Genomic DNA, 21,375 nt, shown 5'->3' with positions numbered 1-21,375 from the left:
TCCTCACAGGCATAGCTGAAGGCCTGTAGCATTCTGGTTGCCCTCATCTAGATTATTTCTTGTTTATTAATGTCCGTCCTAAAATATGGTGTGTAATAGATGTTGTCTGACTAACAAAATATCCCTCCCAGGATAAATTGATTACTTCAGATCTCATCACCATGATGCTAATTCAGCCCTAATCCCACCACTTCTCCCCTCTGATTGGAATACTGGATGGTGGAGTACTAAACTCTACCCAAAGTTTTCCTTTATAGAGGACACAGCATGAACTTTTCAGCTCACTCTTTTCATCTATAGTTCTTCCTGGTTTCAACTCCATGGAACAAGATGTTTCTGTACGAGGGATTCCTCCCAGCTTCCTTTTGTGTGTTGTCTTTTCTTATTAGAATGGAAGCTCCTTGAGGGCAGGGACTGTCTTTTTTCCCTTATTTGTACCCCTAGCACTTAGCACAGTGCCTGGAACATAGTAGGTGCTTAATAAATGTTTGTTGAATCAAATTGATCAGGGCAAAGTACAGTGGGGTCATTACCTCCTTATTTTTGAAAGTCATGCTTCTCTTAATGTGGTCCAAGGTAATGCTAGTTTTCTTGGCTGCTGTACCACATTCTTGACTCATATTGAGATAGTAGTTCACTAAAACCCCCAGATCTTTTTCAGATATACTGTTTTCTAGCAGATATTGTGCTTGTCAATTTGATTTCTTGAATTCAAGTATAAGATTTTACAGTTATCCCTATGAGATTTCAATTTATTAGATTCACCCCAATGTTCTAGCTTACTAAAATCTTATTGGATTCTTATTCTTTTATCTAGTGTGTTGGTTATCCCTCCCAGTTCATGTCACTTGCAAATTTGATAAGCAGACCATCTATGCCTTTATTCAAATAGTTGATAAAAATGTCAAATAGCTCAGGGTCAAACACTTCAGATCCCACTGAAGACCTTATGAATGATGAAGACATCAAGCCATTATTAACTACTTGACTAGCCCTTCAACCGGTTCTGACTATGTACTATTATTATACTGGTTATGCTATCGTCTAGACCACATCTCTATCTTTTTCAGAAAAAAAAAACCAGCATGAGATACCTTATCAAACGGTTTGCTAAAATCTAGGTAATCTAGGTAATGGGTAATCTACTAGTTGAGGAAATCTATCAAGAAAGGAAATAAGGTTGGCTTAGCATGACCTGTTCTTAATGAAGCCATGTTGATTCATTGTGACCACTGCTTCCATTTCTAGATGCTCATTAACCATCTCTTTAATAATTTATTCTAGAATTTTGCCCAGGACTGAAATCAAATTCACTGGCCTATAGTTTTCAGGTTCCAATCTTGAGATTGGGTACTCTCTCTCTCTCTCTCTCTCTCTCTCTCTCACACACACACACACAAACACACACACACACACACACATACACATTGAGATATCTCACTCCCAGGACAAAAGCTCAGTCACCATATTGTCAGGAATATTCTGATATATGTAACTTTTCTGATTTCTGTTTCATAACAGTTTGGACAAATGGGTTTATATGTTATTCACTGTGTGTGGTGGTCTTTGTATAGCTTGTTAGATACTTAGATATTATCTCTTTTTGCTTGAAGAAGATACTTAGGAAGTTTTCTCCCTTCTCCTTCCCTTTTAGTTTACTTTCTTGTTTCTGCATTTATGTTTTGGAAAAACCATTCCCCGGTAATTGCTCTGTCCCAGCCTTGTCACCAATCTATGATCATAACTTTCTCTACATCCTAGCTCAAAATGAATTTTCTCCAGGAAATTCTAGATGAAAGCTAATTTACTTGGGATACTCTTTAAATCTGCCCCCCCCCAACATTTATAAGATATTTTATTTTTGATGATAACATTGCTTATGTTTGGTTATAAAATTGTCATGTGGGTAGATGTGTCTTCTTCAACTACACCATAAATTTCTTGAGGACAAGGATTATATTTAAAAAAAACTGATCTGCTTTACTTTCACTCTTCCCATAGTGTCTAATACAAAGTTCTTTGCACAGGAGACACCGAATAAGTGTGTTAATTAAGTACAGATTTAGGTTCCTGGTCCCTAGGTAAGAGAGATATGGGTATCTCTGAAAATAGTCCAGTTAGAACTACAAACTCATTACTTCCCTCAAGTAAGATTATGGGTAGGGATGATGAAGGGGGTAACCTGAGCGAAGAAAAGGATCCAGGCATCAGGAGGGAAAAGCACTCCAATTTCACTTCATTAAATAACATTATTTATTCAGTAACCTTTGGATTCTGAGCACTCTATATTTAATGGCATATCTGTGAAATGTGCCATTTCCCCCATTAGAATATTTGCTCCATGTGATCTCTAATGTTATATTATTTCCTAGGGCAAGAAATTCCAGAGGATTTGTTAAACCAATGGTGTAGCTTCCCTAGGACTATTTCAATGTGCTTTCCACTACAGTTACTAAGAGCAGAGCAGCAGGCCTTTCATCCAGTGAAATACAAACTTTCTTTTGTTGTTGATGGTTTCATTATTTCTTGTATGTGTGTGTTTTATTTTATTAAACAAATGAAACAGAGAACTATTGATTTAGCATTACCACTACAGTTCAGTTTTCTCTCTCTCGAATATATCCCCCTCCCCCAACTTTTTTTGGACTGGCACTTTCCCTAAAATTATTTGAAAAGGTAAAATTAGCTGATTAATTTTTAATGATGACTATGGCATGAAAGAGTCTGGTTATTTGAGCAGCCTTTTTATTGAAGCTTGAAAGATATTTTCTAGTCTACCTGTTTAAAATATTCATACCAGTAGAGAGTAGAAATATCCTTTTTCTCATGGGATAAAGAAGTTTCTTATCAAGGACAAAAGATAAAAAAGGCTCATTTCCCCTAAATTAGGCTAAAAATAGAAAAAATAAAGATGAATGGGAAAGTATCAAGGTGACTTATGCTTGCTTCATGATTGCTTGGAGAGAGTTCTCAGTTTTCTCAGAAATGCATTGGCTTTGAAAGAAACAGTTCTGACCCCTGCTCGTTTACCCCAATCATGAGAACAATCATTATGCATTACTAAAATTTATAAATCAATGAACAGATAAATATCAGCTAGAAGTGTCTTTTTGAACTGAGTCTACTTATTTAGATTTTTCTTCCATTCTCCCTTGACTCCATGCTGCCAATGATTCAGAGAAGGGAGGGATTTTGTAAGAAGAATTAAATTCTTTTCCCTTCCCTCCTGCCCAGCCTCCCTCCTCCTCCCACCCCCTAAATGAGATGCAGCCTTTGGGCTGGAAAGAAATACACGACCATATTTTGCTTTGTCTGATCATTTCTCATTTTTCACTTGAGCTGTTTGCTGTTGCTTTTCCTTGATGAACTCAGTGTACTTTTGATTAAAGAGCCTTTCAGCAGGACACAAAGCTGTCAGGGAAGTTGGGCAATCACTGCAGGAGTGTGACTTGATATGAGTAGCAAAGGGGTATAGATTCGTAGATCAGAAAGTTGAAAGGACTTTCAAGATCACTTAGTCTAATGCCTTTTTGTATAGATTGAGAAATGGGAGTCCAGAGAAGTGAGGCAATTTAACTCAAGTTCACTAACCTGGTGATGTGCCTGTGTGCAGTTGACTAGGCTTATTCTTTGTTGACAAACACAAAATTCACGAGTAGGTCTATAATCAAAATCTTTCTTCTTTGGTAGGACCTGCCCAAGCTAATGCTCTGCTTGTATAGAAAACTGTGGATTAGCTCCACAACATTTTGAATTTTTGAAATACACACACACAGACACACACACACACACACACACAGAGACACACACAGAGTATCGTTATCATTTATACCAATAGGATCATTGCCTCAAGTGCTTATGGAGTCTTGCATTTTAGAAAGGTGAGACCTAGGACTATTGAGCTTTAGTAATGGATGAAATGGATGGTAGGAATAAAACACACATACAAGAAATAATGAAACCATCAACAACAAAAGAAAGTTTGTTTTTCACTGGATGAAAGCTTGCTGCTCTGTTCTTGGTAACTCTGGTAGAAAGCACATTGAAATAGTCTCAGGGAAACTATGCTAGGGGCTTAACTAATCCTCTGGAGTTTTTTACCCTAGGAAATAATAGTATTAGAAATAATAGTAGAACTCTTCCTCTTTTCCAATGCCACTGGCCATGACAAACACATTCTCAGCCAAGTCTGTACAATGTAGCCTCCTTTCTGAAGCATTTAATTTCAAAAACATTTCTGGTAAAAAGTCAAGGGTCTGCACTTCTTTGATAGGTTTCCAGGTCACTGTTTCATGTAGGCATTTTGAAGAATTGAGTATTTCTAGTCAACTCAAAACTAATCTCCTCCATGAAGCCTTCAACTACATTGATCCGGAGAACTCTTTGAACTCCTTTCTATTGTAGAAGTGTGTTAGGCTTTTGGTCAAGAAGATTTGAATCCAAGTCTGAGTCTCAATTTTCTCACTTTAAATTGGGAATGATAATACCTATTATAGTTGCACCTATCTCACAGAGTTGTTTGTGGGGCCCCAAATATTGTATGCCAAAGTGTTTTACAAACTTAAAAATACTAGATATGTAAGTTATTATTATCACTACTAATAATGACAAATTATTATTATTACCATGTAATTGTATTAACTATATAATTATTATCATTAATTAATAGTAATTACTACTGATAAACAACTCTTCCAAATGTGGAATCTGCAGAATATAATTTAGCACTTATTCATCTAATCTCGTATTGTTTTCCAGTTGTTTCAATGCTTTCATTTTTTTTCTCATTAGACTGGAAACTCTTCAAGGGCAGGGCCATATTATATACGTAGTTTGATTTCTTCTCCACATTATCTGGCACGGATCTGCGTATATGACAAGTCTTTACTGACTCACTGATGACCTTGTTAAAAAATACTAACAACTGTGTATGTGCTGATAAAACTGAGCAAACTGTAAGTTTCACCCAACCAGTCATCTTAAGATGCCTCAGTGAAAGAAAGATCACTTTAAAGTAGTGGTCTTGCTCAAATAAATAACAGCCTCGAATTTCCCCTGCTTCCTTTAATTTACAATCTATGCAATGGGGACAATGGATGGGGAATGTGAAATCACTGAAAAACACATCTTACTTCCTTGAGCTGTCAAGGACTAAAATATGAAAACCTTGATCTTTTGGCTAGGATTCACATCGATGTGTCTGGGGTGGCCTGTAATTTCATATGATGGCCTTTGTGGCCAGGAGATAACTATACTTCTGCAGATGATTTCATATATTTCTAGACAGACCTACAATTTTCAAAGACTTTCATCCAATTCCACAAACAATTGTTAAGCCCCAATTGTGGCAGAGCACTGTGCTGGGCACTGGGGTGGATACCATGTTTAGATAATGAGGTTCTTGTTTTCCTAGAGGTCTGGAGTCTAGAAGGGGGTGAGATACTTGAAAATACAACTACAATACATATTCATGATGCTAAATGTATTAGAGGTACAAAATAAAGAGCTAGGTGAAATACCAGAGGAAAGTCATTACCAATGAGTGGAACCAAAGAAAGCTTCATGAAGGATGTGGGCTTTAAAGCAGAGGTAGAAATCCAGCCCATGAAGAGGTAGAGATAGGTAATACAGGAATACAGAACATCTGAGAAAAGATGTGGTAGAGAGATAAAAGTCAAGTTTGGCTGGAGCATGAAGAGAAGTGATAAGGTAGGAAAGGTAAGGTGGTGCTCGATTATGAAGGTTCTTGAATGCCAGGCAAAGGAATTAGAATCTTATCTCATAGGCAGCAGGAGTCTGGAAGATTTTGGAGTAAATGAAAGAGGTGACCAGATCAAGAAGATAAAAATGGCAGGGATAGGAAGGATCTTTTGGAGGGAGAGAGAATAGAGGTGGGGAAACTTGGGAGGCTACTGTAAAAGCTGAGAGAGGTGGAAATGAGGACCTGTTCTAGAGTATTAGGAAAAAAGAAAAGGGGTGGAAGCAAGAGATATTGTTGAGGTAGGTATGCCAGGAAGTGATAACTGATTGGGAAGCAAGGAAGAAGGAAGACCCAAAGCTTTAGAACATGGGAGACTGGGTGAATGGCAGCAGTACTGATGTTTGGTTCTCACACCAACCTGGAGAGATTAGCAGTGTTGAATTATTACCTTCATTTAAAGATGAAACTGAGGCACAGACAGATTAAGTGACTTGCCCAAGGTCATTCATCAGTCAGTCAGAAGCAGCTAGGGGGCATAATGGGTAGGGTTCTGGGCCTGGAGCCAGGAAGAACTGAGTTCAAATGTGAACTCAGACACTTACTAGCTGTGTGACCCTTGGTAAGTCTCTTTACCTTTGCCTGCTGCATTTTACTTATCTCTAATATAAGGATAATAATAGCATCTACCTCCCAAGGTTGTTGTGAGGAGCCAATGAGATATTTATAAAGCTCTTGCCACAGAGCTTTATAAAATCTTATAAAATTTCCTTCCTTCCTTCCTTCTTCCTTCTTCCTTCCTTCCTTCCTTCCTTCCTTCCTTCCTCCTTCCTTCCTTCCTTCCTTCCTATTACATCTCAAGGATGAGAATCCAAGTCTTTTGATTCTCAGTCCACTAAATAAGAAATAGCTTCTACATGTCCCATGTTTTTAATGATTCAAAGGGTAGATAGATAGATGGATAGAAAGAATCTTTCCCTCCTTACTTCTCTTTCTTTGCTGACAGACTCAAAATAATCCCTATTTTTCTGAATGATTTAACTCAACTGAGACAAGGAAGCCTATCTCCTGTATTTTGAGCCCATTTCCTAGCAAACTTAGGGATCTTACTTAGAGAGCAGGGAACTTCAATACGCAGGACAAGAAATTTTTTTCCCCTATGGTGCCTTCTTTTTTAAAAATTAATTTATTTTAAACTTAAATACTAAAACTTAAAGACACAGTCGGAAAAGAAAAAGAAATATATTAAAAACTTAAATACTAAAACTTAAGTAGAAAATAAGAAAAGGAAAAAAAGCATTGCCATATGCACTGCAGAATGTAAGAGAGGATTCAAATTACACAATAATAAATTTCCATTTCAAGAAAGCCTATGTAATAAATACTACACATTGTGTTCCGAGCTGTCCATCTTTTCTTTGCTTCCTTGTAAGTTTTCTTTTGTTCTATGCTGTGCTCTTTTTACTTTGTTCTTCCCCCCCCTTCCTCCTCCCTCCTTCCCCAAGGAGGCTATAATTAAGTGCAGATGTATTTGTGTGTTTGTATACACACACACACATATACATACATATATACACACAAACATATATATGTACATACATACACTTACATATACTTAGATATCTATAATCATACTCATATTTAGATATATACATTCAAATGCATCTATGTAAGAGCATACTATACTTGTTTGTCCTCTGTTTCTCTGAGGGTGGATAATGTCTTCCTTCATAGGTCCAAGTCTTTTTGTATTTTCCTAAATCCACCAACTCATCATTTCCTATACACAGCAAAATTCCAACCTTATACTGTCTAGTTATTTCAAATAGCCTACAATAATATTGATTAATATGGCTGACATATAGTATAGTTTTCCTATTTTTCTCTTCTGATTAAATCTATTTTAGCTTTAACTTTGTCTGAGATCATGATTACTACCCCTGCTTTTTTCCCCTAATAAATTCTACTCCTGATCTTTATGTTTGTGTATATCTCCTATTACCTATCCCTCCTGACTCCTCTGCTTTACTTCTACCCACTACCTTGCCCCCTATTACTTAATTTACCACCACATCAAAGATCCTACCTTCATCCTCTCCCCCTCACTATGCCCTAAGCCTTTTATTTCTTTCTGAATTTAGACTTTCATGGCCTTCTAGATATATATGTGTATTGTTCCCTCTCAAACATATTCCTGATGAGAGTAGGGTTCCAGAACTTCCAGTCCTCCTCCCCCATCTAATTCCTCTGTCAGTTCTTCCTCTCGCACCTTATTTGTATAAGATAATTACTCTTTTTATCTTTTCCTAGATGGTTTGCCTTTTAGTATTACATTGTATTCAACTTTACCCCAATTTTTCTTTCAAACTACCAATTACTAATAGCAATCTTAGATGTATAATTTACATTTCCTTGTACAAAAAGTGAACAGTCAGTCCTTATTGAGTCTCTTGTAATTAGTCTTTGATGTTTACCTTATATTTCTCTTGGATCTTGTATGTCATATTTTCTATTGATTTCAGACCTTTTTGCAATAAAATCCTGAAAGTCTGACAATTCATTGAATGCCCATTTTAAAAATTTGGGATTATGCTTAACTTTGTAGGGTGTGATATTATCAGTTGCAGCCCAAGTTCTTTTGCTCTTCAATATATAGTGTTCCAAGACCTGGAGTCTTTTAGTGTAGCCGCTTCTAGGTCTTATGTGATTCTAACTGTGGCTCTGCCATCTTTGAATTAATTTTTTTTTTGTTGCTTATAATATTTTCTCCTTGAGTTGGGGTTTTGGAATCTAGCTATGATATTTCTGTAGGTTTTACTTGTAGGATCTTCCTCAGGTGGTGATCAATGGATTTTTAAATATTTCTACTTTCTCCTCTTGTTCTAATACTTCAGGACAATTTTCTTTAAAGGACAAGAAATGAAAGAACTGAGCTATTTCTCCTTTTTTTTACATATATATTTTTTGGCTAGGCAATGGGGTTAAGTGACTTGCCCAGGTTCACACAGCTAGTAAGTGTTATGTGTCTGAGGTCAGATTTGAATCCTGAATCCATAGCCGGTGCTCTCTCCACTGCAGCACTATCTCTCCTTTTGAAGGATTTCTAGCATTACAGCTTGCCAACAAGGCAGGGACCAGAAATCGTTTCCCAGAGGGACTGGATCAATCAATCATTGGTTCAGTGAGACACTGAATACTGGAAATGAGACCTGGTGTTGGATATGACTCCAACACTTTAGCTATGTGATCTTGGGCAAGTCATTCAGTGCTTTTGAGATTCAGTTTCCTCATCTGTAAGATGTAGATACTAACATTTATACTGCTTACCTTAGAAAAACTCATACTGTAATGGAAAGAGGACTGGAATCGGTGTTGGAAAACTTGGTTTCTATTCTTTTCTGTCAGTTACTAGTTGTGCGACCCTAGGCAGTTCATTTAATCGCTCAAGGGCTTCAGTTACCTCATGTATAAAATGAGGCTATACAACCTCCAAGGTCCCTTCCAACTTTGTCATTTTAGGACTTTTCATTAGCTCTGGCTAGGTTGTTATGCAACATAGCCATCTGATCTACACTGGATACATTTCATACCTATGCATAAAGTTGCATAAGCAACTTTTATTACTTATATCCTATATTTCCTTGTGAATTAACCCCTAGAAGGAAGAGTCAAGTCATTTTGCTATTTTGGAAGAAAGAGAAAAGGGAAATGGAATGGTTGGACACTGGAGTTAGGTTTAAAGTGACCGAAGGATGGTGGACAGGTCATCTCCGAAATCTTATGACTCTGTAGGTAGAATAGAAGTTAAAATATGGCTAGAATATCAAGCTTGATGCTGATTAGTGGTTAATTAAGAGTCATAGCTCATATACAGATAGGGAATAAGGACTGGGCCTGTGATTTCACTGAGAGAGGGAACTTTTAGATGAAGAAACTCCCTCAACCTATGAGGATTGGCACCTCCTTTGCAACATAGAGGCTTAGACAGTTGCCTAGAACACCAAGATACATTCAATTTGCATCAAAGGAGGAATCTGATCCTATCTCAACATGGCTGTAAGGCCAGCTCCTTATCCCCTATTCCATATTGTCTCATATTTGTATAGATGATAGCATAAAGTGAGGGGGTTTCTTACTTGGGAGTTCCTGGTCTGACTCCTGTTATATATTAGAGATCGTTCAGTCCAGATTTTGACCTCATGGTGAAATCTCTTGCACAACAGCCTCTCTAGGTGGTCATGCAGCCTCTACCCAAACACTTTTAGTGATGGGGAATGTATTATGTCATGAGGTAGTCCACTTCACTGTCAGATATGTCTAATTTGGGGGATGTTCTTGATATCAAGTGGGATTGTACCTCTGAGTAACTACCATCTATTGGTCCTGGTTCCACCTCTATGGTAACCTGTAAGCCTAGTAACTTTCCAAATTGAAGCCCCAGTTATCCTCACCATCAGACCTTTTCTGATACTCCTCCTGCCCCTGGACCTTGCTTGGGAAAGTCATAAAATCATACCAACTGCACCACTACAAATTACGTGATCTGTTCTCAACAGGGCCCTCACTTTTGTATAGGAGTCCTTTTTAATTCTTTCCTGATTGTTTCTTGATCACACTTCCTACTCTAACTATTCCAAACCTTTTCTTCTATCCTCTACACACCTATCCCAACTCTCCCTTCCTCCCTCCAACAGAGGATTTTGCATCCTACTTTACTGAGAGAATAGAGGCCAGTCACCAAGATCTCTCTGACCACCTGACCTCAGAATCTTTCTAATCCTTTTTTTTGAAGGCAATTGGGGTTAAGTGACTTGCCCAGGGTCACACAGCTAGTAAGTATCTCAGGTCAGATTTGAACTCAGGTCCTCCTGACTCCGGGGCTGGTACTCCATTTACTGTGCCCCCTACCTGCCATAGAATCTTTCTACACAATCTTTTTCCCTTTTCCCATTCTTTCTTCCTTTGCTTCAGGCTTTTAGGAAGAGGTATCCATTCTTGCCAAGGCCAACTTTTCTCCTTGTGGCCTTCATTCTTCCCTCTCCTCTCTGACTAGGTGCTCTGACCCTGCCCCCCCCAAGCATTGCCTCTTTTTTCCTTCTCATAATTAATCTCTGCTTATTCATTCCCTTAATAATCTGTTCCCTTCCTAGCTTTCTTGATTTATTTAATAATGCTCTCCTTCATCTACTTTTTGTTCCAACTAAACTAGACTGTTGGCTATTGCTCAATCTTTACATTGGCTCTCCTATTCTCTCTCCTTGTCTTTGCACAGGCTGTCCCACATGTCTGGAGTAATAGTAGCAGCAATATTTATATTTGTTGTTGTTATTCAGTTGTGTCTGACTCTTCATGACCCTATTTGGGGTTTTCTTGGCAAAGATACTAGAGTGGTTTTTCATTTCCTTCTCCAGCTTATTTTACAGATAAGGAAACGAGGCAAGCAGAGTTAAGAGAATTTCCTAGAGGGACACAGCTAATAAATGCCTGAGACCAGATTTGAACTTTAGGAAGATGAATCTTCCTGTCTCCAGGTCTAGCATTCTTTGCACTGAGCTACCTAGTATGTCTCAAAAGTCTTGGTGCAGTTTTAAACTTTAATAGTTTTAATAAGCGATTAATATATATATATATACATATATATATATATATATATATACATATACATAATATATAATATTAACAATACATCTTAAAACTGATCCAAGATTTTTGGGACACTCTTTATGTTGCTTTAAGATTTGTAAAGCACTTTATGCATATTATGTCATTTGATTCTTACAATTACTCTGTGAGGAAGGTATTAGAGATATTATTATCCCCATTTTATAAATGAAGAAACTGAGGCAGAGCAGGGTTAAGTGACTTGTCCAGGGTCATCCAGCTAGTAAGTATCTGAGGCAGGATTTGAAGTTAAGTCTTTCTGACTCCTAGTCTAGATCTCTATCCTCTGTAAAATTTTATCCCTTCTCTGAGAATCACCAGTTTTCTTTCAAGATTCAGTTTAGGTACCACTTTTTTTTTTTTTTGGTTAGGCAATGGGTTTAAATGACTTGCCCAGGGTCACACAGCTAGTAAGTATTATGTGTCTGAAGCCGGATTTCAACTCAGGTCCTCCTGAATCCAGGGCTGGTGCCCTATCCAATGCGCCACTTAGCTGCTCCCAGGTACCACCTTCTAAAGGAAGCTTTGCCTGATGCCTGCCCCTCCCTCAATTGTTTCTACTTGCTCTTTCCTTCAATTATCTTCTATTTCCTTCTGTGTATATGTGCTGCACCTTGGGCTGCAGCCCCCATCTACCCCTATCCCCCATCCAAGCCCTCACAGATCAGTCACCCTCTATTCTTGAAGGCAGGAACTGACTCTTTAGCTCAGTGCGTCTCCTAGTGGCCTCAATTCCGTAGATATTGAATAAATGTTTGTTGAATTCCTAGCATCTTGAATGCCTGATGGCTACCATCATGCCCTCCATCATCCCCCAAAATGTTCTCTTCTCTACGCTCACCTCCAGGAATTAATAATTTGTTCAACTATTCCTCACATGATACTGTTTTGAGACCACTTTCTCTATCAAAGGTTAGTACTAAATTGTGTGAAGAGTGTATAAATATTGTAGGAGTTTCGGAGAGAGAAATTGACATGGTTAGAGTACCTAGGAAGGATTTCATGAAGGAGGGGAAACAAGCTGGGCCTTGAAGAATGGGCAAGATTTGGGGAGAGGGAGAAGAGAATGAAGAACAATCCAGGCAGGGAGATTGGCAGGAGTGGAGGAGGGTTTGATGGGTCAGAATCTGTTCCTTAGAGTGACAAGTAGGTTCTTCTTTACATTTTTTGTTAACTTCTTCCTTTCTGTCTTATACATTAGGTGATTATATCTATTAATACTACAGGCAAGATAACAGCTCAACATAACGATAGCTGAGTTCAATTTAGTTCACTGTAATAATCGAGTAGGAATAAGTCGTTCACTGTAATAGGCTAATAAGAATGACAAGGTATAGTAAGTACCAGTTAAGGCATATGCAATTCACATATGCCATTAAGGGGGAACATTAAAACATGAATGAATGTAAGTGTAAATAAAGGATGTGTGCTCAATAATTACAGTTGTACATCCTACTTTGTCATCTCTCCCCTTCAGGATAGGGCTTAGCTAAAAGTGCCTTCCTCCCTTCTCTAACCTTTGCCTTGTCTCCTCCCTACTTCTTGAGTTCATTATTTATTGAGCTGTTCAATGTGTGATGCTTATGGTGTGTGCACAAACTCGTTATGGTGAGCATAATTTGCATAATAGGTGGATATGCGCTGAAGGGCCTATGACAAATGATATATCATACATTAATGGAGTAGTTAAGAAAGGTTTCGTGGAGGAGGTGAAACTAGAGCTGGGCCTTGAAGGATGGGTAGGACTTGGGTAGTGAAAAAGAGGGGAAGAGCAATCCAGGAGGAGAGAATGGTGTGATTGAGCAGATATAGGGGCTCTTTCGTCATATAGCAATTGGCATTTGAACTAGAATTTGGACTAGGATTCAGGTGTCCTGCCTTCTACCCCAGGTCAATATCCTCTCAATCTGTTTCCGTCAGGGAATTCTCAGAATGGATTCCAATGGGTAAGGAGGTCCTGATTCCCTAGAATGGGTCAAAGGTCTCTCTGTTCTTTATTTTATTGAGCTGTGAAATGGGATGGCAAAGTATCTTATGCTCTCTGAAAAGCTAAAGTAGTAAATAAAGCCTTGCTTCTTTTTTGGAAGTATCCTTATTAATCAATAGAATTCTGCCATATTCTTGCTAGTCTTTGTTGTCTCTGTGTGTACATACACAGCTAGGTGGTGCTGGGACTGAAATCAGGAAGACTCATCTTTCCAAGTTCAAATCTGGCCTAAGACATTTACTAGTTGTGTGAATCTTAACCCTTTTTGTCTCAGTTCCTCATCTGTAAAATGACCTGGAGAAGGAAATGGCAAACCACTCCAGTGTCTTTGCTAAGAAAATGCCAAATGGGGTCATGAAGAGTTGGACATGATAGAAACAACTCAACAACAAGAAACATGTATCTCTGTGTGTGAGGGAATGGGTACTGCCAGGGTTGGCAAAATGGAATACCACCTACATATTATAATTTGAGAGAATCCTAGACTCTCTCTTCTAGGTGTGTGCTGGTAAATGTTTATCAACAGGCTCTGAAAAATGCAAGAGCCAGATGGCTTTAAAAAAAAAAAGCCCAGATGAGCTTCGGTATCCCTAGCAGTGTTAGAAATGTGATAATTTGGAACCTGAGAACTCTAGTCCCTCAAAAGGAAACAGATAGATACACTTTGACTGTGGGTCATTCTGTAATGCTCCTTTTAACATTCTCTTAAGAATAATTTAATTTTTGTTGATGCCTTTTATTTATTCTTCACATCACACTCATTTACTGACATACTCCTTCAGTCTCCTCTTACAACAAAGAGAAACAGTTAAACAGACCCCTGATGATTGATCCAGAGTTCCTCAACCCTGCAAGGAAAAGAGAGATGTGTGTTTCATCTTTTCTTTGGAACCAAGATTGCTTACTACAATTAATGTGAGTTCAGCTGCCTCTTATTGTGGTTTTCATTTATATCATTGTCATCATTGTATGTTTTATTCTCTTGGTTTTGCTCTTTTCCTTCTGTATTACTTCATATAAATTGTCTCGTGTTTCTATGAATTCCTCATATTTGTCTTTTTTATAATACAATAATGTTCCATTCCATTCATGACCCACAATTTGTTCAGCTATTCCTTAGTTGTCCAACCCCCAACTTTATTTTTCTTCTTCTTTTTTGCTACCATAAAGAATCTTTCTATAAACTTTTTGTGGCATACGAGAGCTTCTTTTTGGCTTTGGGGCATATGTCCAGTTTGGTGAATGACTGGGTTGAAGGGTATGGATAATGTAGTAACTTTTCCAAATTGTTTTCCAGACTGGTTGGGCCAGTTCGCTGACTGACAATGTGTTAAGGTGCCTGATTTCTTATAGCACCTTGAGGATTGATTATTGCTGCTTTTTGTCATTTTTACTAATTTGTCTAATAGGTATGAGGTGAAATCTCAGAGGTGTTTTAATTTGCATTTATCTTATTATTAGTAATTTGGAATATTTTTTCATATGGGTTATTAGTCATTTAATTTTTATCTTTGAAAAATGGTTTGTTCAAATCCTTTAGCTACTTATCTATTGGGGGATTTTTTGTTTTTTTGCTTTTTGGTAATGTAATCAGGGTTAAGTGACTTGCCCAGGATCATGCAGCTAGTAAGTGTCAAGTGTCTGAGATGGATTCGAACTCAGGTCATCCTGACTCCAAGGCTGGAGCTCTATCCACTGCACCACCTAGGGCCCCACTACTTATGTATTGGGGAATGGTTTTCAGTGATATTCTACAGTGTATGAATATCCTAGCTTGGTTTCGTATAGGATGGGGAAGTGAATATAAAGACCTTGGTTTTTCAAACTTTCCCAATTCATTCATCTCTCTACAGAAACATTAGAAATTAATTATTAATTAGAACATTAGAAATTAGAATTAGAAATTAATTATTAGAAAATGACTTTCCTCAATTTAGCTATTCCCCCAAATGACCTTGTCAGAGGAATCACTGAGTGGACTGGTCATATTCATTCAGTCAACATTATAGGGTTAGTCTCTAAGAAATCTGGTTCATATAATAAGAATATATTTTCTCACTCTTGATCAAGGATCACTATGATCCTTCATAATATGATTTGGCACAACAGTATATATGTTCCACTGATTCATTTAAGAAGAGGTCTCTCATATGTCCTGAACCACTTTCAGCTTTCTGATTAGGATATTCCAAAGGTATCCATCAATTGGCATAAACATTCTGGAAGACTTGGATGCCAGCATTGTTGATGGTAGTGCCCTGGTGCCATCCTAAATAACTACATTACAACTATATAATACTGAGTGTTAGGTTAAGTCTAGGAGTAATTATATGTAGCTCTCAGACCAAGAATTATTGATTCTTTAATAATCAGCCCTTGCCTGCTTATCTCCAGTTTAGAGATGGACTTTCTTAGATTTCACAGGAAGTGATAATTTCTAGCCTTAAACTTATTTTGACCCTCAATATTGCTGATCCTTAGCCTGGCCACCAAACAATTGGGATTGTCATTCAGATTTTGGGGATAAGGAGAACAGGTGGAGTGAAGATCTTTATAATTCCCTGATTAACCTCTGAAGGGCTAAGGATCAGATAGTACTTTATTTGGACTGTCTTTTTTGGGGAAATTTTTTTTTCTTTTAAGTATGTATCATCAGATAAAAAAAAATTGACTGAAATAAACCTTAACCATTCCTGTTATGAAAACCTATACACTGATTATCCTATCTCTTGGTTGAGAAATACTATTGTAAGTCTTAAATCTAGGCAAAGTTATCAGAGAATATAAAAGTGTGGAAGCAAGCATGGTAGAATGGAAAGAATGGTAAATTTGAAATCAGGAAGCCTGACTTTGATGCAGACTATGTGACCATGAAAAAGTCATTTAACATGCTATGTTTTTAATGATAGGCTAATGTGATTTAGAACTAGAAGGAATGTTAGTTATATATACTTTAGTTTCAGTCTCTAAATTTTACAAATGAGGAACTGAATCCCAGAGTGGTGAAATGACTTACCCACTGACTCACAAGCAGCAGAAACATGCTTTGAATCTAGGTCCTGACTCTGAATCTGAAATCTTCTTTTTCTACCCACCCTATGAGGGGGAGGCCAAAAATCAATTAATTGATAATGTTCATGTTATTGATAATGACCAGATCATATATCTCAGACTTGCTGAGATAGTTCTAATGTCAAGAAAAGACATTTTGAGGTTTGTAAGAGGAAAATCCTCTTTAAGACCATATATCCTGATACTTGATTTAAGAAATATTAGTTAGCCTAGAATTAGTGAAAAGTTTAATTTAAAGGATTTTAAAAAGAGAAGGCAATGTGGATAGAGTCCTACCTACTTTCATCCAGCTCCGTGGAAGAATGAGGAAGGCCTAGGTTCAAATTCAACTTCTGATACCTATTACTTATGTGACCAGAGGCAAATCATCTAACTTTTCTGAGCTCCAGTTTCCTCATCTGCTAAAAGGGGATAATAACACTCATATAAGTATCTACTTAACAGTGTCATTGTGAGGCTCAAATGAAATGACATAAGGTGTCTTGTAAACTTTCAAACACTATATAAATGTGAGTTATCATTAATATTGCATTCGTTTTTTCAGTTCTAGAGTTATCCTGAACTTAATCTACCCCTGCCCAAAAGCATTTCCAAACACCCAGCAGAACATAAAATGAATATTCTATGTGAAACTTCAAATTTCCATTTCATACCACTTGCTTTTTATTTTTTTGGATAAATTGTACATGTTGCTTTCAAAACTGTCCTGCTTGAATGTGCTTCCTTCTGAACTTTTATGCATTTGTAAAAATGTTACATTGGCAATCTTTCTTTTCCCCATCATTATTACTAACCTTGGTTACCCCCTAATCCCCTCCTCTGATTGAAAACTGAAAGAAAGAAAGGAAAAAAAAAACAAATCTCATAGTGTAGAGAATGACTTCAGAAGTATAGTGAGGCCCCATGGGTTGCATGGGGATGGCGTATTATGGATCAAAGGGAGGCAGAATAGATATCTGTAGCCTCTTTTCCCTTATTCTTCTCCAAGGGAGTCCTTAATTCCTACTAAGAGAGGAAGCTCTGCTGTGCCTGACAGAGGTGGTGCTGGGGTAGAATTATATGTATCTGCTCCCTTAAATATTATTAGCCTAGGGAATATGATCAGGTTCAATCTAACTTCTTTTTTTGTGAGGGCAATTGGGGTGAAGTGACTTGCCCATAGTCACACAGCTAATGATTGTTATGTGTCTGAGGCCGATTTGAATTCAGGTCCTCTTGACTTCAGGGCTGATGCTTTATCCACAATCTAACTTCTTATCACTATTTCTTATTATTGAGGGGAAGCAGGATTCCAAGCTTTATACCCAAGTCTTGACTCCTTTCCCACCAAATACTAGTTCCATAATAAACACACATAGTGAATAGTCAAGAAACCTATTTTCCAAATCACAGCAAGACCGTAATGTCAGAGAAAGTACATTGTTGTTGTTGTTCAGTCGTGTCTGATTCTTCATGATCCCATTTGGTGTTTTCTTGGCAAAGGTACTGGAGTGGTTTGCCATTTCTTTCTCCAGCTCATTTTACAAATAAGGCAACTGAGGCAACAGGTTAAGTGACTTGTGTAGGGTCATACAATTACTAACTGAAGCCAGATTTGAACTTAGGGCTTCCTGCCTCCAGGTCCAGTGTTCTATTCACCAGCTGCCCTCAGAGGAAGGAGAATTTATAATAGACAATACAATCCCTTTGTGAGCAAGATAGCTCAACATGGCCAAAAGAAAGAGTTCTAGATCTCACCCAACAGAAACTCCCTGAAATCTCTAGTGTAGCAAGCTGGGGACAGGAACATGGTGGAGCCTTCTGGCTCCTCTCATATCTTTCCAGAGTCTTTTCCTTTAGTAACCTGAGCTGGAGTTGGCTTCTTCTACCCTCCCTCTCAAGCTGCAAGCCAGAAGTTCCCAAAGCAACTCTATTCTTCTCAAAGCTGGAAACCAGAATTGCTTGAAGAGACTGGAAGCTAGAGAGTCCTGAAGAAGATTGGATGAGAAACAAAGCATTCTTGTTCTCATGAACTCCACTCTGCTTCTCACACAGGGCAGGACACTCAACTTCACCAATAAGGAGATAATCCCATATCCACAGGCTTTGGGACAGAGGTTATAGTAGCAAAATAAATTTACACAATGGTCATATTAAAAAAATGAATGCCTCTATAGCTTTCTGGCAGAGGGTGGTTCCTTGGTAATTAAATGTTTTTTTTTTTTCTGAATGCTTTTGGTATTTTTTATTTGATATAGAAGCTTGGGATTTTACTATGACATTCATGAAACTTTTCTTTTGGGAGTTCCTTTTAGGAGATGATTTATAGATTCTTTTAATCCTTATTTTGCCCTATGATTCAAATAGATCTAGACACTTTTAAAAATTATTGAGACATAGGTACTGGATTTTTAAAAAATCATGTTTTTTTTAGGGAGTCTAATAACTCTGGTTATATTTCCTTGAGCTGTTTTCCAGGTTAACTGTTTTTGATATATCTTCTACTTTCTATTTTTTCAAACTTTTGGTTCTGTTCTAATATTTCTTGCTGTCTCATGGAGATGTTCATTTCTGTTTATCTATTTTAGTTTTCAAAAATTCTACTTCTTGGGTAAGATTGAAGATTTCTTTTCTAAGCTATTCTTTCTACTTCTTTTCTCAAGAGCTTTTATTTCACTTTGGCCTTTTTTTTTTTTAACTTCTGCTTCATTTCTTCCAGGTATTCATATAGTCCTTATGGAAAGCCCATTTTTTTTTCTTTTGAGTCTCTGCTTGCATTTGTATTCACTTTATTTTTTTTTTTGGAACTCTATATTTGCAATAATTTTTTTCATATTTGTTTTCTTTGACCCCTCTCTCCTGTTTTAGATCCTGATTTGGGGGTTTGTGCCAGATTGAGGTTCAACCCCCTGTTTCACTTTTTGGTTGGGTGGTCAGCCCTGCATGATCTTACCCAGGGTCTGCTGGGCTCCTGTGGTGACCCCTACCATCTAGGGTTTCAGTCCCCTTGGACATTGAGATGAAGAGGGATGATCTTTGGACACAGAGCCTTCTAGGCTGCATGTGTCCTTCTCTGGTTATGCTGATTCTGGTTTTGCCCTTTCCCATTGCCCATGGGCTTCTGGATAATTTTTGTTCAGTTCTAGGGTGGAAGAAATAACTTTTTGTTGTTTCTCATTGGGTTATTTGATCATTATTCAGTCAGGGGGAAACTTTAGGGTTTTGCTAGAGTGGATATATGTGAGTTGGGTGGTCTGCTTCCTATTCAGGAATCCATCTTGTCAGAAAGTCTAATATTGAATTGTTGATGCTTTGACACTTAACGTTGACACTTAACAATGATTTTCTTCACACCTCTACTCAATAAAACCTTCACTTAAATCTCTCTACCCCCAAAATATAACAGAGCAAAAAACTGGAATATATTGGCCATATGTAACAACATATGTCTCATTCCACCCTTAAAGTCCATTATCTCTCTTCTAAGAGGAAGGAGGTCATGATTAGTCATTGCCTTGATCAAAGTTCTGATGTTTTTCATTGTTGTTTCCTAGTACAGTGATGTGAACATTGTGAGGGGCAGCTAGGTAGCACAGTGGACAGAGCACTGAGCTTGGAATCAGGAAGGTTAATTTTCTTGAGTTCAAATCTGGCTTCAGACTGTTACTGGCTATGTGACTCTGTGCAAGTCATTTAAATCTATTTGCCTCAGTTCCTCATCTGTAAAAAGAGCTGGAGAAGGAAATGGCAAACCATTCCAGTCTCTTTGCCAAGAAAACACTAAGTAGGGTCATGAAAAGTTGGACACAACTTAACAACAATGGGCATTGTGAAAATTGTTTTCATTCTGCTCACTTTGCTCTGCATCAATCCATATACAGAAAGTCCACTCAAGTTTCCTTCAATTCTTCATTTTGTTTCTTATGGCACAACAACAGCACATTACATTAATAAGTTATTATTAATATTGGTACCTACAAATTATGTACAAGTCTACTCAGGATGACCAAGTTGTATAGTAGAGATTATTAGAGGGCATGCTTTACTGAATAGATAAGAATTATTTGTAAAGAATTCATCAAAACACTAGGCTAAGTGGTCCTGAGGTTGAACTACAGTTAATTCTTCCACATCGTGACTTTCTCCATCTTGGTTTTGATATATCATAGGCTGGCATAAGACATTAAATGATTTCATTAGTGTTTTGTGCTGGAGGTTAGAAAATGCCTTGCCAGCAAGGGATTACCCTTTGAGTTGTTATTGATTCTCGTCATTGCCCCCGGCCACCCAGAACCCCATGAATTAAAGGTGTTGAAGGTGTTTACAGCATATGTCTCTCATTCAGTCTCTTGATTGGGGTTAATATAGATATTTAAGGCACACTACACATACTACTCAATGTTTTTTAAAATGTCTTTTGTCATACATGCAGTATGTTCAGTATTATTCTCAAATTTGTTTCTTTTTTAAAAAAAATTTGTATTTTTTTTTGTATTTTGTTTCTTTTTCATATAGTATTTTTACTTAATATTGACCTACATGTAGCCTATGAGCAAATTACTAATCCAAATTTTACAATAAGGCACTGTAAACACTCCATAAAAGAAAAAGAAAAAATTCAGACTTCTTTGGTATGAAGGGAGGGCCAAAAATTTTTACATTGGTTTTCCATATCCTAGGGGCATCATGCCCTTAGTTCCTGTGATGTGGAAGGGATAACTGTATTTCCCAGGAAGGAGATATGAGCAGTGGCTAGCAGCTTCCCCCAGCTGAGTTGTTCAGAACATGGAGTTCAGTTATCCCTAACTGCTAAGATTCAAAAATGTATCAAAATAATCACTATGTCGAGCAATCCAAGCGAGAAAAATGTGCTTCTTGTGTGAATTCAAACCCATTAGGAAGTCCTGTGGCTTGAATACATGCCTGATCTTAGATCACACTTGCCTGTTTTGTTCTCCGGATCTCAGTGATGCCCCAT

The sequence above is a fragment of the Phascolarctos cinereus genome, unplaced genomic scaffold, assembly GCF_003287225.1.
Source record: "Phascolarctos cinereus isolate Bilbo 61053 unplaced genomic scaffold, phaCin_HiC Scaffold_726;HRSCAF=1367, whole genome shotgun sequence".
NCBI classification, from domain to species: Eukaryota; Metazoa; Chordata; class Mammalia; order Diprotodontia; family Phascolarctidae; genus Phascolarctos; species Phascolarctos cinereus.
Note: the sequence above shows the minus strand (reverse complement) of the source record.